The sequence below is a fragment of the Vicia villosa genome, linkage group LG2 (assembly GCF_029867415.1).
Source record: "Vicia villosa cultivar HV-30 ecotype Madison, WI linkage group LG2, Vvil1.0, whole genome shotgun sequence".
NCBI lineage: Eukaryota > Viridiplantae > Streptophyta > Magnoliopsida > Fabales > Fabaceae > Vicia > Vicia villosa.
Genome location: NC_081181.1, coordinates 120,951,304 through 120,963,502, shown reverse-complemented (window position 1 = coordinate 120,963,502; position 12,199 = coordinate 120,951,304). Strand labels below are relative to the sequence as shown.

General features: G+C 40.6%; 1 pseudogene; it reads left to right on the top strand.

The window, feature by feature from the left end:
• The first annotated feature begins 1,829 nt into the window (after window positions 1-1,829).
• Window positions 1,830-6,120, top strand: LOC131649899 (uncharacterized; annotated as a pseudogene).
• The last annotated feature ends 6,079 nt before the right edge of the window (window positions 6,121-12,199 follow it).

Sequence of the window (12,199 nt, the reverse complement as noted above, 5' to 3'; positions counted from 1 at the left end):
AAGCGGTACTGGGCACTTTTCCAGAAATTCGCGGTTCCGCTGAGCGGGTCCAGTCTTCCCGCTGAGCGGAGGATGCTGTTTGTGAAGAAAAAATAAAAATCGCGAGCCCGCTAAGCGGACGTGAGGCCGCTAAGCGGGGAAACAATTGTGGTTCGCCACTGGAAAGCCCGCTTACAGGCCGCTAAGCGGCCAGTGCTGGGCAGAATTTTATTTTTCCTTCCCTTGAGGGCAGTTTCTGATTCTAAACGTAACCGGACCCCTCCTTGATTATTATTATGCATATGAACGTCCGGAGAATGGTGTTTATGACACACATTACCGATAATCCTATTCATTTTATTTATGTGGAATATTATACATAATGTTGGATAAGTATATTCCATAAATCCTTGACTATACAATTGTGTTTGATTCCGAATACTTTTGATGAGATAAGTATGAATCTATATTGATGTCCAATGTTTTGGTTGAACATTCGGATTGGCTTGTGTTATGATATTACACTTGATGTGTGTACGTATGCTTGAATCGAAGTGGCCGGGGGTTAGGTTGGGATATACTTCTTACTATGATGTAAGGTATTATCCTGGACCATGTGGTCCGTGGAATAGTCCGATGTTATGATCAGAGGTCGCGCACCTGAGCTACCGTGTTAGTGTTCTCGTGAGTGCCGTGAGGGGCCTATACTCATTGACGATGACACTTTTGTGTGCACGGTATGGTGGGGCTATGTGGCCATGTAGGCTATTACATAGTGATTGTAACTCACCTCTAGTAAAGTCATGTAGACTAATACTAGGCTTTCGCCCGGTGGGACCATGCGTCAAGGTGGCGGTTTGTACTCGGTGTAACTCACTAGCGTGAAGGAGGTTAACGGGATAATGACGCCAATTAGGCCAGGTCATGGTACGGCCATTTAGGCTTGTGGACTCGTCTAACCATCTTGCAGTGAGCTTGTACAAGTCCCTTGACACTAGGCATGGGTGGACTCATCGAGGGTGCGTTCATTCCATAATCTAGCCGAGGTTTATTACACTTCTTGATTCCCCGCATAAGGATACGGGTTTTGCATACTTGTTTGTGATATATTTGTGTGTTTGCATGTGATGAGTCCAATGGTGGATAAATCATTTGGTTGCTCCGTACTTGTACCGGATGTGAGGATTACCCGAATCCATGGCGGATTCGTTTGTTTTGCATGTACCTTTTAGATCCGAGTGGACTAATAGGATAGGCGGGCTCACTGAGATTTAGTAATCTCATCCCATTCCAATTCTATCTTTTTCAGGTGGTTCAAGGCAAGATCGTGGCAAAGGCAAGGCGGACTAGTCCTTTGGCGTTGATGCTAGATATTATCTTTTGTTCGCATTTTTATGCTTTTGTAGTACTTTATTGGATATTGTACTATTTTGGATGTATTATCATTTTGGCCATGATACATTCGGCTCTTGTACCTCGTGCTTGTGATGTTTTTATTACTATCTTTTCGCTGCGACATTATGTAATCTTTGTCTTTATGAACCATATATAATACTTTATGCATATTATTCTAGACAAATATGTGTGGGGTGTTACAGTTGGTATCAATGCAGGTCGATTCTCGGCTTTGCTAAAGACACATCATAATGCAACACAATTCTGCCTCATATGTGTATAGCCGACATGATTCCGTGTGTCTTACCTATGGCATTGAGCCTGATCAACTTAATTCCGTGTGTAGGACAGACAGGGAGATGGCTGAGCAACGCAGAGGTCCCGGAAGGCCGAGAACTAGGAATGTGGAAACCGAGCAAGCAGCTGGGAATGCCGGCGTACCTTGGCAGCAGATAATGCAACAGATGCAACAGCAGAATCAGATGATGATGCAGATGATGCAGGGTATGCAAGGACAACAACCTCCTGCTCCGGTTCCTGTTCCCCAAGCTCCAGCAGGGCCAGATTTTCGTGCTTTCTTCAGAATGGATCCCCCAGAGTTTGCAGGTGGCTTAGACCCAGTAATAGCTCATGACTGGTTGGCTAGTATGGAGAGGATATTCCAGGCAATCCAGTGTAACGAAGAAGAGAAGGTGATCTTCGCTACTCAGAAGATGAAAGGACCAGCTCTTAGGTGGTGGAATACTGCGTCTACCTATTTCACTACCCAGGAGATCCCTAAGGACTGGCATCATTTCAAGGCGGCATTTCTGGAGAAGTATTTCCCTAACAGTGTTCGGACCCAAAGAGAAAGAGAATTCCAGAATTTCAAGCAAGGCAATTTGTCTGTTTCCGAGTATGCTGAAAAGTTTGAAGATATGGCTGATTACTCACGACAGGCTGTTTATGCTCCTGATGAGTTATGGAAGATTGATCAATTCTTGATGGGTTTAAGGGCCGACATTGCTCATAGTGTGTCCCAGAGGGAGTTTACTACTTATGCTGAATGTTTGAGGCAATGTTATGTGGCGGAGAACAGCCTAAAGAGGGTGCAAGAAGAGAGGGACCAGAATAGGACTAACTACAGGGAACAAGGGAAGTCTGCTCAACACTTGAAGCCCCGTGGTTTTCCACCAAAGAAGAAGCAAGGATATGGCGACCAATCGGCTCAACCTCCTTATTGTCACAAGTGCAAGAAGAAACATGCTGGGGAGTGTGAACCTACTCCAATTACTTGTTTCAGATGTGGCGAGCCGGGTCACAAATCCCCGTTATGTCCAAAGAAGAAAGATCAGGAGAAGACTACGGGTCGTGTTTATACCTTAGATGCAAGAAAGGCCAAAGGAAACAACAATCTCATCGCAGGTACTTGTTATGTAAACAGTCAACCCTTATGTGTGTTAGTTGATTGCGGAGCTACGCATTCTTTTATCTCTACCGAGTGTGCTTACCGACTTGGTTTGGAAGTTACTCCCTTACCCGACCCTATGGTCATTTCTTCAGCCACGGACGATACAGTGGAAGCTCAACTGATTTGTAAGGATTGTTCAGTATCTTTTAATGGTCGTGACTTTCCGATTGATCTAATTTGTTTACCTCTTAAGAGACTCGATGTCATTCTTGGAATGGATTGGTTGTCTCCTAATTCGGTATATATTGGTTGCAAGGAAAAAGCCATATTCATTCCTGCTAAAGAAACATCCTCCGACGATGCAATTACCAAGTTGATTGAAGGTACGATCAGCGCGGTCAATTATCTCTTTTCACAAGAAAGATCTTTCCTTTTGGTTCTTTCCGAGGAATCCTCCGTGAGGGTGGTATTGTCGGAAATACCTGTAGTGTGCGAATATCCTGATGTCTTTCCTGAGGATATCACTTCTCTTCCTCCGGAAAGGGAAGCGGAATTCTCAATTGATCTTATTCCTGGCACTGCCCCAGTTTCTATCACTCCATATAGGATGTCTCCTATTGAACTCAGAGAACTGAAGAGCCAGCTGGAAGAGCTTCTAGCTAAGCATTTTATTCGGCCCAGTGTTTCTCCATGGGGAGCTCCTGTTCTATTGGTGAAAAAGAAGGATGGGAGTATGCGTTTGTGCATCGACTATCGTCAGCTGAATAAGGTCACTATAAAGAACAAATACCCCTTACCGCGGATTGATGACCTCCTAGATCAGTTGAAAGGAGCCAGTGTGTTCTCGAAGATTGATCTCAGGTCAGGATATCATCAGATTCGGGTTAAGAGCTCGGATGTACCTAAGACTGCATTCAGGACTCGGTATGGTCATTACGAGTTTTTAGTTATGCCTTTTGGTGTGACTAATGCTCCGGCGGTTTTCATGGATTATATGAATTGAATCTTTCAACCGTACCTGGATCAGTTTGTAGTGATTTTCATTGATGACATCTTAGTGTATTCACGTTCCCCGGAAGAACATGCAGAGCATTTGCGGATTGTGTTATCTACTCTTCGAGAGAAGCAATTGTACGCCAAGTTCAGTAAGTGTGAATTTTGGCTACCCGAAGTAAGTTTCCTTGGTCACGTCATCTCAGGAGGAGGCGTGGCAGTGGATCCTTCTAAAGTAGAAGCGGTGGTGAATTGGGATCGACCGAAGAGTGTGACAGAAGTCAGAAGTTTCCTGGGTTTGGCAGGTTATTACCGGAGGTTTATCATGGGATTCGCTAAATTAGCGTTACCATTGACAAGACTCACCCGGAAGGAGGTTGCATTTGAGTGGGACTCCGAATGTGAGGAGAGTTTTCAGAAACTTAAGGAGAAGTTGACCACTGCACCTGTGCTAGTGATTCCAGACCAGGACCGATCTTACGAAGTGTTCTGTGATGCTTCTAAGAGAGGTTTAGGCGGGGTATTGATGCAAGACGGTAAAGTCGTGGCTTATGCGTCTCGACAATTGAAATCTCATGAAGAGAATTACCCTACTCATGACCTTGAGCTTGCGGCAATAGTCTTTACACTCAAGGTATGGCGTCACTACTTGTATGGAGTTCACTTTGAGATGTTCAGTGATCATAAAAGCTTGAAGTACCTCTTCGATCAGAAAGAGTTGAACATGCGGCAAAGGAGATGGATGGAGTATCTTAAAGACTTCGACTTTGAACTGAAATACCATCCAGGAAAGGCTAATAAGGTAGCGGATGCCTTAAGTAGGAAGGAATTTCGGGTTGCAGAGTTAATGATGTTAGAACATGGATTACTAGAGAAGTTTCGGAACCTCAACCTCCAGTTCGATTGGACACCCAATGGTGTACTAATTAGTAACTTGAGTATTCAGAACGAACTGCGGGAGAGAGTTCGAGTAACTCAAGTATATGACGATCAATTACAAGCAAGTGAGTATATGCCCGACTTTAATAGAGCGCCTGATGGACTCCTTTTATTTAAAGGAAGAATGTGTATACCGGATGATGATGAACTGAAACGCTTGATTCTCGATGAGGCACACAAGAGTAGATATTTTATTCATCCTGGATCGACAAAAATGTATCAAGACTTGAAGAAGGATTTTTGGTGGCCAGGAATGAAGAAGGAGATTGCAGAATATGTGGCACGGTGTCCTATCTGCCAACAGGTTAAGATTGAGCATCAACGACCAGGTGGGATGTTACAACCATTAGAGATACCTGTGTGGAAGTGGGATTCTATCTCTATGGACTTCATTGTGGGGTTACCTCGTGCTCGAGGCGGATATGACTCCATATGGGTAATAGTGGATAGATTGACTAAGTCTGCTCACTTTTTGCCTGTAAAGACGACCCACAAGGTGATACATCTCGCGAAACTTTTCATAGCGGAGATTGTGCGGTTACATGGTGTGCCATCCAGTATAGTGTCTGATCGAGATCCAAAGTTCACTTCGAGATTCTGGAAGGCGTTCCATAAGGAAATGGGGACTAGACTGGATATGAGTACTTCTAATCATCCTCAAACTGACGGGCAAACAGAAAGAACCATTCAGACGATAGAAGATATGTTAAGAGCTTGTATTCTGGAAGAAGGTGGGAGTTGGAAGGATCATTTACCCTTAGCAGAGTTCGCATATAATAACAGTTACCATGCCAGTTTGGGTATGGCTCCCTACGAGGCTCTATATGGGAGAAGGTGTTGATCTCCTGTGTGTTGGGCTGAAGTGGGAGAAAAGAGTATTCTTGGACCGGAGATTATACAAGAGACTACTGAGAAGGTCAAAGTGATTCAAGATAACCTTAAGAGAGCTCAAGACCGACAGAAAAGTTATGCGGACAAGCGAAGGAGGCCTTTGGAATTCGATGTTGGGGACCATGTGTATTTGAAGGTTACCCCGAGGCTAAGATTGGGAGGACCGTTCAGAACACGTAAGCTTAGTCCGAGATATGTGGGACCCTACCAGATTTTGAGTCGGGTAGGCGAAGTGGCGTATCAGTTAGCATTGCCACCTTCGTTATCCGGTCTGCATGATGTGTTCCATGTGTCTCAACTCCGCAGGTTCGTGCCTGACACTTTTCACCCCATCCTCCCAGATTTCTGTTGAAGTAGAACCAGATCTCTCCTATGATCCCCAACCTTGCGGTATTTTGGAGCATGCTAGCAAGTCCCTAAGGAACAGAGAGATACCTCTCGTGAAAGTGTTGTGGGACGAAGCGCGTCCTGAGGAGGCTACGTGGGAGCTTGAGTCAGAGATGCGTGAATCCTATCCTCATTTGTTCTGGTAAGTTTTCGAATTCGAGGACGAATTCTAATTAAGGGGGGGAGAATGTAATACCCTATTTAATTCTTTTTAGAAAAATAGTAATGATGTTGGTTGAGATAGAACTAGATGGCAAAATGGGCATTATGATTTAGTTAGAGGGCAATTGTGACATTTTGCTCACCATAAACTCTAAGGCTTGTTTGGTCCCTCACTTGTTCCAAAAGCAGATTCTTGGAGAGGGAGAGGAAGGAGGAACGTGAAATAGAAGGAGGGAGAGAGGAACTTGTCATTCTTCAACCTTGCATGCACCAAGAATCATCTTCAAGCTCTGATTTTCGCCCCAATCATCTCAGTTTCGACTACTTCTTCCATCTAAAGGTGAGTCCCTAGATAGAAAATGGGGTTTTGATTCGATTTGGGAACTTTTGGGGTTTAAGGGTTTTGAGAGATTATGCCCAATTTCTTGCTAATAACATGTTTTAATGTTGTTTACCACTTGTTTATACCATGTGCTGGCTGGATATGTACCTATTTCGTGCATGCAGGTGGATTTAAGGGGTTAGGGTACCCCAGGGCAGAACTGATGAGTTCTGCGTTTTTTCTGTTTCTGCTATGGGCCGCTAAGCGGGCTAAGACCGCTAAGCGGTACTGGGCACTTTTCCAGAAATTCGCGGTTCCGCTGAGCGGGTCCAGTCTTCCCGCTGAGCGGAGGATGCTGTTTGTGAAGAAAAAATAAAAATCGCGAGCCCGCTAAGCGGACGTGAGGCCGCTAAGCGGGGAAACAATTGTGGTTCGCCACTGGAAAGCCCGCTTACAGGCCGCTAAGCGGCCAGTGCTGGGCAGAATTTTATTTTTCCTTCCCCTGAGGGCAGTTTCTGATTCTAAACGTAACCGGACCCCTCCTTGATTATTATTATGCATATGAACGTCCGGAGAATGGTGTTTATGACACACATTACCGATAATCCTATTCATTTTATTTATGTGGAATATTATACATAATGTTGGATAAGTATATTCCATAAATCCTTGACTATACAATTGTGTTTGATTCCGAATACTTTTGATGAGATAAGTATGAATCTATATTGATGTCCAATGTTTTGGTTGAACATTCGGATTGGCTTGTGTTATGATATTACACTTGATGTGTGTACGTATGCTTGAATCGAAGTGGCCGGGGGTTAGGTTGGGATATACTTCTTACTATGATGTAAGGTATTATCCTGGACCATGTGGTCCGTGGAATAGTCCGATGTTATGATCAGAGGTCGCGCACCTGAGCTACCGTGTTAGTGTTCTCGTGAGTGCCGTGAGGGGCCTATACTCATTGACGATGACACTTTTGTGTGCACGGTATGGTGGGGCTATGTGGCCATGTAGGCTATTACATAGTGATTGTAACTCACCTCTAGTAAAGTCATGTAGACTAATACTAGGCTTTCGCCCGGTGGGACCATGCGTCAAGGTGGCGGTTTGTACTCGGTGTAACTCACTAGCGTGAAGGAGGTTAACGGGATAATGACGCCAATTAGGCCAGGTCATGGTACGGCCATTTAGGCTTGTGGACTCGTCTAACCATCTTGCAGTGAGCTTGTACAAGTCCCTTGACACTAGGCATGGGTGGACTCATCGAGGGTGCGTTCATTCCATAATCTAGCCGAGGTTTATTACACTTCTTGATTCCCCGCATAAGGATACGGGTTTTGCATACTTGTTTGTGATATATTTGTGTGTTTGCATGTGATGAGTCCAATGGTGGATAAATCATTTGGTTGCTCCGTACTTGTACCGGATGTGAGGATTACCCGAATCCATGGCGGATTCGTTTGTTTTGCATGTACCTTTTAGATCCGAGTGGACTAATAGGATAGGCGGGCTCACTGAGATTTAGTAATCTCATCCCATTCCAATTCTATCTTTTTCAGGTGGTTCAAGGCAAGATCGTGGCAAAGGCAAGGCGGACTAGTCCTTTGGCGTTGATGCTAGATATTATCTTTTGTTCGCATTTTTATGCTTTTGTAGTACTTTATTGGATATTGTACTATTTTGGATGTATTATCATTTTGGCCATGATACATTCGGCTCTTGTACCTCGTGCTTGTGATGTTTTTATTACTATCTTTCCGCTGCGACATTATGTAATCTTTGTCTTTATGAACCATATATAATACTTTATGCATATTATTCTAGACAAATATGTGTGGGGTGTTACATATACATTAATAATAATAATAATCAATAAATATTATTTAATTTTATAATAATGGTGATTGATTTTGTAATCAATTTTAAAATGTGTAATTTTTTGTATTAAATACATAAAATATATTCCTTGGAACAACTATATTTATAACAATAATTATTTCATTCCTATAATTATAACAATATTCAATAAAATAAAAAATCTAATACGGCATTATCAATTTTCAGGTACTTTAGTTTTTATATATTATAATACATAATAGATTGTATGACAGTACCCGTCAGGATACTTTTTAAATAAATTCATAAAATCACTTTTAATTATGATTCTTTTTAATTATTATTTTTTTATCAATAAGTTCATATTTGTCATATCATCTTACATTTTTATGGTAGTTTAAAAGTATTCGTAATTATAGTTAATATATTAGATATATTTTAAAAAGAGTATCACAAATAAATAAAATATATGGATATAATTATTGTATATTATTTTTTTACATTTTATTTAATAAGATGGAATTTACTATTGATGCGCGGTAAAGTTTATATGTCCTAATTAAATTGGATAATAATTAATGAGAAAGAAATAATTTACTTTAAGTATGTCTTTCCATTTAAAAAATAATAAGTTATGATTTGATATATCAAAATCGTGTGTAGGTTACCATTGAAAGCTAATTTATTTTTTAATAAATAAATTAGCTCAATAATTAATAATAATAACTAATAATAATTACTAAAATTAAGAAAGAAAGAGATTAAATTTTGAACATTATTATTTTATGTTCTAATTTGTTGGAATTTTGAACAGCTGACGGTTGGTTTGAGAAGTTTAATGGGTAATATTATGTAATTAATAATTATGGTATAAATATATTTGGTATAATGTTAAGTTAAAGTGAAAAAAAAACGTAATGATGATAATATTCAAGTAATTAAATATATTATGTACAATGAAGTATTATTGGGAAACAATTATTGTAACCTCCAATACCAACTAATTAAAAGAGATACGTGTTTAAAGATCATATATTTGAAAAATGATCCATTCAAGCATATGTGTGCACCTCTCACATAAAAGAAGGATGATTCATTCAAGCATATGTGTGCACCTCTCACATAAAAGAAGGATGATCCTTTTAATTTTCTTTATTTTTTTGGGTTGTGGAGGAATTGATTTTTTCAAACGCATAGAAAACGTATCCATTCAATGATGAAATAAATTTTAGGGTTTAACCATTTAACGTGTAGATTTGAATTTGAAGCCAAAAAATAATGAATTAGGAAAAATAAATAATCAACAAAAAATTAGAGTCTGAGTTTCAGTTCATTTATCAAAAGGCTTTTAATGGAATTTCCAAGTACTATTACTTTTATATATTAATAATAGATTAATTGCATTGAGCAACGAAAAATTGATTTTATGTTGAAAAGTTAAAAACATGAGTTTTAATAGCTATGATAATTAAATAGTCATTTACCCGTGTATGTCTGTGCCATTAGCCTTTAACTTCATGAATTATTGACATATTTTAAACATAATTTTAAAAATATATATAAATCCACTTATATAACTTTATGGTGATAAAAAACACGTAAATGAAATTTATTTCATTTTTAACTCCTAAGAATTGTTTTGATGATATACTGTAATACCCTATTTAATTCTTTTTAGAAAAATAGTAATGATGTTGGTTGAGATAGAACTAGATGGCAAAATGGGCATTATAATTTAGTTAGAGGGCAATTGTGACATTTTGCTCACCATAAACTCTAAGGCTTGTTTGGTCCCTCACTTGTTCCAAAAGCAGATTCTTGGAGAGGGAGAGGAAGGAGGAACGTGAAATAGAAGGAGGGAGAGAGGAACTTGTCATTCTTCAACCTTGCATGCACCAAGAATCATCTTCAAGCTCCGATTTTCGCCCCAATCATCTCAGTTTCGACTACTTCTTCAATCTAAAGGTGAGTCCCTAGATAGAAAATGGGGTTTTGATTCGATTTGGGAACTTTTGGGGTTTAAGGGTTTTGAGAGATTATGCCCAATTTCTTGCTAATAACATGTTTTAATGTTGTTTACCACTTGTTTATACCATGTGCTGGCTGGATATGTACCTATTTCGTGCATGCAGGTGGATTTAAGGGGTTAGGGTACCCCAGGGCAGAACTGATGAGTTCTGCGTTTTTTCTGTTTCTGCTATGGGCCGCTAAGCGGGCTAAGACCGCTAAGCGGTACTGGGCACTTTTCCAGAAATTCGTGGTTCCGCTGAGCGGGTCCAGTCTTCCCGCTGAGCGGAGGATGCTGTTTGTGAAGAAAAAATAAAAATCGCGAGCCCGCTAAGCGGACGTGAGGCCGCTAAGCGGGGAAACAATTGTGGTTCGCCACTGGAAAGCCCGCTTACAGGCCGCTAAGCGGCCAGTGCTGGGCAGAATTTTATTTTTCCTTCCCTTGAGGGCAGTTTCTGATTCTAAACGTAACCGGACCCCTCCTTGATTATTATTATGCATATGAACGTCCGGAGAATGGTGTTTATGACACACATTACCGATAATCCTATTCATTTTATTTATGTGGAATATTATACATAATGTTGGATAAGTATATTCCATAAATCCTTGACTATACAATTGTGTTTGATTCCGAATACTTTTGATGAGATAAGTATGAATCTATATTGATGTCCAATGTTTTGGTTGAACATTCGGATTGGCTTGTGTTATGATATTACACTTGATGTGTGTACGTATGCTTGAATCGAAGTGGCCGGGGGTTAGGTTGGGATATACTTCTTACTATGATGTAAGGTATTATCCTGGACCATGTGGTCCTTGGAATAGTCCGATGTTATGATCAGAGGTCGCGCACCTGAGCTACCGTGGTAGTGTTCTCGTGAGTGCCGTGAGGGGCCTATACTCATTGACGATGACACTTTTGTGTGCACGGTATGGTGGGGCTATGTGGCCATGTAGGCTATTACATAGTGATTGTAACTCACCTCTAATAAAGTCATGTAGACTAATACTAGGCTTTCGCCCGGTGGGACCATGCGTCAAGGTGGCGGTTTGTACTCGGTGTAACTCACTAGCGTGAAGGAGGTTAACGGGATAATGACGCCAATTAGGCCAGGTCATGGTACGGCCATTTAGGCTTGTGGACTCGTCTAACCATCTTGCAGTGAGCTTGTACAAGTCCCTTGACACTAGGCATGGGTGGACTCATCGAGGGTGCGTTCATTCCATAATCTAGCCGAGGTTTATTACACTTCTTGATTCCCCGCATAAGGATACGGGTTTTGCATACTTGTTTGTGATATATTTGTGTGTTTGCATGTGATGAGTCCAATGGTGGATAAATCATTTGGTTGCTCCGTACTTGTACCGGATGTGAGGATTACCCGAATCCATGGCGGATTCGTTTGTTTTGCATGTACCTTTTAGATCCGAGTGGACTAATAGGATAGGCGGGCTCACTGAGATTTAGTAATCTCATCCCATTCCAATTCTATCTTTTTCAGGTGGTTCAAGGCAAGATCGTGGCAAAGGCAAGGCGGACTAGTCCTTTGGCGTTGATGCTAGATATTATCTTTTGTTCGCATTTTTATGCTTTTGTAGTACTTTATTGGATATTGTACTATTTTGGATGTATTATCATTTTGGCCATGATACATTCGGCTCTTGTACCTCGTGCTTGTGATGTTTTTATTACTATCTTTCCGCTGCGACATTATGTAATCTTTGTCTTTATGAACCATATATAATACTTTATGCATATTATTCTAGACAAATATGTGTGGGGTGTTACATATACATTAATAATAATAATAATCAATAAATATTATTTAATTTTATAATAATGGTGATTGATTTTGTAATCAATTTTAAAATGTGTAATTTTT